The sequence below is a fragment of the Rhinopithecus bieti genome, unplaced genomic scaffold, assembly GCF_001698545.2.
Source record: "Rhinopithecus bieti isolate Rb0 unplaced genomic scaffold, ASM169854v2 scaffold_3527, whole genome shotgun sequence".
Taxonomy (NCBI): domain Eukaryota; kingdom Metazoa; phylum Chordata; class Mammalia; order Primates; family Cercopithecidae; genus Rhinopithecus; species Rhinopithecus bieti.
The window spans coordinates 2,246,800-2,249,687 of record NW_016804488.1 but is presented as its reverse complement, the minus strand read 5'-3'; the positions used below and the strand labels follow the sequence as shown (position 1 = coordinate 2,249,687).

Sequence of the window (2,888 nt, the reverse complement as noted above, 5' to 3'; positions counted from 1 at the left end):
GGGGAGCGCGGCCGAGGGGCGAGTCGCATTCACAGCCCGGGGGCGCGCCGCCGCCAGCCGGGAGCCGCCGTCCCTGCGGAGAGAACAGCAGCACAACTGAGCCCCGCGGCCCGCGAGCGCCCCGGCCCGCCGCGGCCCCCACCTGGGCTCCGGCATAGCTCTAGATTAACGAGCTGGGCGACGGGGGCGGGGGCAGCATGCCCAGCGTCGGTGCACGGCCGGGGTTCTTAGACATCACAAATTGTGGAGCGATATATTGGAAACGAAATCCAAGAACGACACCGGCCGGCGTGTTTCTGATGTAGTCGTGATTAGTGTTGGAGATGGCCAAGGGCGGCTTGCGGAGCCCAGGGAACGCAGCGAGCAGGGCCCGCGCCCCCCTGCAAAGCTCTGCTGGGAACCACGTAATTCGGGCACCCAGGGTGTCCCTCCCTAGGTCCTGGCCACATTTCCCGAAGGTTATTAAATGGAGAATTCAGCAGTGGAGTTAGAGACAGACGAAAGTACAGGAAAATAAGAGGGAAACTCTTCCTCATTTGCTTTAGGGGTTTGTGCTGGGAAAATGCGGGGAGGTTAAACAAAGCTTCTCCTAGGACTCCACGACTCATTTCTAACAACTTCTTAAAAGCCTCCCGTCTCGGGAGCAGATGTCCCCTCCCTGCTCTCTAAGCCCGGTTGCATGAAAAGATGCCCTCGACCCCTTCCCAGAGGGCCGAGTCGGGGATTCCCGGGGCTTCAGTTCCTCCGCCGGCCCGCCCCTGGGAGCCTCGGGAGCCAGGTCGCGGGCCGCGGCGCTCAGTCTTGTAGGGTCCTGGCTGCGGAGCAGAAGCGCCCGGGCAGCACCAAGGAGTGCAGTGCGGAAGGCTGGGGCTCTGGGGCGCAGAGTGGGGGCGAGACCCTCCTACTTGCCGGACCCTCGCCAGCCTTTCTGGATTCCAAAGTTTCTGCCGCCCAAAGGGGCTGGGAGAGCCCGATACGCCGCAGGACACCGGCAATCCAGCCTCTCTCTCTGCCTCACTCCCCGAACGCCCCCACTCTGCGCACTCCGGTGCGTCTGTCCCCTCCCCCTAAGCCCTCCTCCCTTAGGCCTCCGAATGTGCCCGGCCTTGCTCACCCCCTGCCCGGTCCCTTCCGACCTCAACACTGGGCGAAGCGCCCATATTCACAAACTTGGGCGGGGGACGGGGGGTTTCCTCCGGAGCAGCTGAGCGGCGGAACAGAGCGGGAGCGCGTCCGGCAGCGCGGGGACACCCAGCATGCACCCTCAGCCCTGAAGACCAGCGCCCAACCTACATACATGAGCGCAAGGCGTGGGCCGGACGCCGGGCTCGTGGCGGGCGCAGGGGTAGCAGCGGCGGGCGCGGACCCGGGTTGCCAGCGCCCATCCTGGGCCGGTAGGGGACCCACGCGGGGCGGACCGCGGAGAGCCCAGCCCCACCTGCGCGCTCCGCCCGGCGCGCGCACCAGGCTAGGGCGTCTCCGGGGACTCGCTCATCGCGCTGCCAGCTGCCGGTGGTCGCGGCCCCAACTCGCGTCAGTGCCCGCGTCGCCCTCAGCCGCTCATCCTCCAGCCTCGTCCCCACTTCTCCAAGACCAAGCGCTCGCCGGACGCCACCCGGGCGCTGCCTCACTCCTCTCTGCGGAGGGGTTCGGGCAGCTGTCCAGACCCGGCAGCCGGAACGTCTGGGCAGCCGCTGCGCGTCGGAGGGGAAAGAGAAGCCGGGAGCGCGGCAGGCGCGCTAGTGGCACCGAGGCCAGCATGGGAGCCAGCGCGCCTGCCACCCGCCTCCCCCTGCCGCAGCCGCCTCCGCCCGGCTCCCGCTCCGCTCCCTCCTCTGCTGCCCCCGCTCCGGAGGCGCCGCCTCGGCCCGCGCTGCCCCAGGGGAGGCCCTCGCGCTGCCCCCGGGGAGGCCCCGCCGCCGCACCCGCTCCCTTTGCTGCGCCAGACCCACCTGTCAGTCATCCGCGCGGCCGCGTCCCCACCTCCGCCGCCGGCCGCAGACCGTGCTAGGGTTGCCATTCTCCAGGCGTGTCACTCACTTTGCGCTGGACCTTTCATCTTGGCTTTTCTCTTTTCTTTAATTTCTTCCTCCCTAATTGGCCCCCTCTGGCTTTCCTCTTTGTGGGCGGCTTGGTTCAGCTACCGTGTTGAGTTTGGGATTCGAAGGCCGTGTTAGTTTAGCAGACTTGAGACTTTTTCGTCTTTGCATTCAGAAACCCAGAGAAATAGACGTGGATGAGTAAGAAAGGTAAAAATCTCAAGCGCGAACTTTCTGAATCTCTGCCAGTCTCTCCCCCCGCTCACATCTTCCTCTTCCTGCCTGCTCACTCTTCTGCTACAAATAGAAACCTGTTTCCTAACTTTGCTGGAATCCTCAACTGTTAAGCAGAGGCCTGGTTGTTTTTACTCTTTGATGTTGTGTACAGGAGAAAAAGTCAATAGCACCTGTTCAGATTAATCCCCGAAATGGAATTTTCATGGAAATGGCCGTTCCCTCGTGGCATTTTTAGAATCCCCGAAAGTGCTCGGACGGTAAACGGATAACCTTCCCTGCAAAGTCAGGCGCTCTGGCTGGTGGGAACTGGGGAGACTGGTTTAGGACAAAGTATTTCTACCTTTTAATTGTATAGACAAACCAGTCTTAGCTGAGGTGGTAGGAAGCCCTCCTTGAAAGCCTTCTTAGAAGGCTGCCCCTCTACCCCCTCCAACACACACAGAACCAACAGGGCAGCAGGGCTGGATGGAGGATTTCTTTCTGGTTTGTTTGTTTCTGAGACGGAGTCTTGCTCTGTGGCCCAAGGCAGGAGTGCAGTGGCTGATCTCCACTCGCTGCAAGCTCCGCCTCCCGGATTCATGCCAGCCTCAGCCTCCTGAGTAGCTGGGACTA

General features: G+C 62.9%; 1 protein-coding gene across 4 annotated transcripts in view; it reads right to left on the bottom strand.

Annotated features, from left to right (window-relative positions):
• VWC2 (von Willebrand factor C domain containing 2) overlaps window positions 1-2,484 on the bottom strand; it is a 228,946-nt gene extending 226,462 nt beyond the window's left edge. For 3 of the 4 annotated variants that reach the window (XR_001884782.1, XR_001884781.1, XM_017868570.1), the window contains exons 1-2: window positions 1,298-1,809; window positions 5-73 (exon numbers count right to left, since the gene is read on the bottom strand). The gene's annotated coding sequence lies outside the window, so the exon portion shown is untranslated. Of the gene's footprint in view, window positions 1-4; window positions 74-1,297; window positions 1,810-1,952 lie in introns of those variants that run through there. The other variant, XR_001884783.1, reaches the window with a different exon arrangement.
• Window positions 2,485-2,888: the final 404 nt, after the last annotated feature.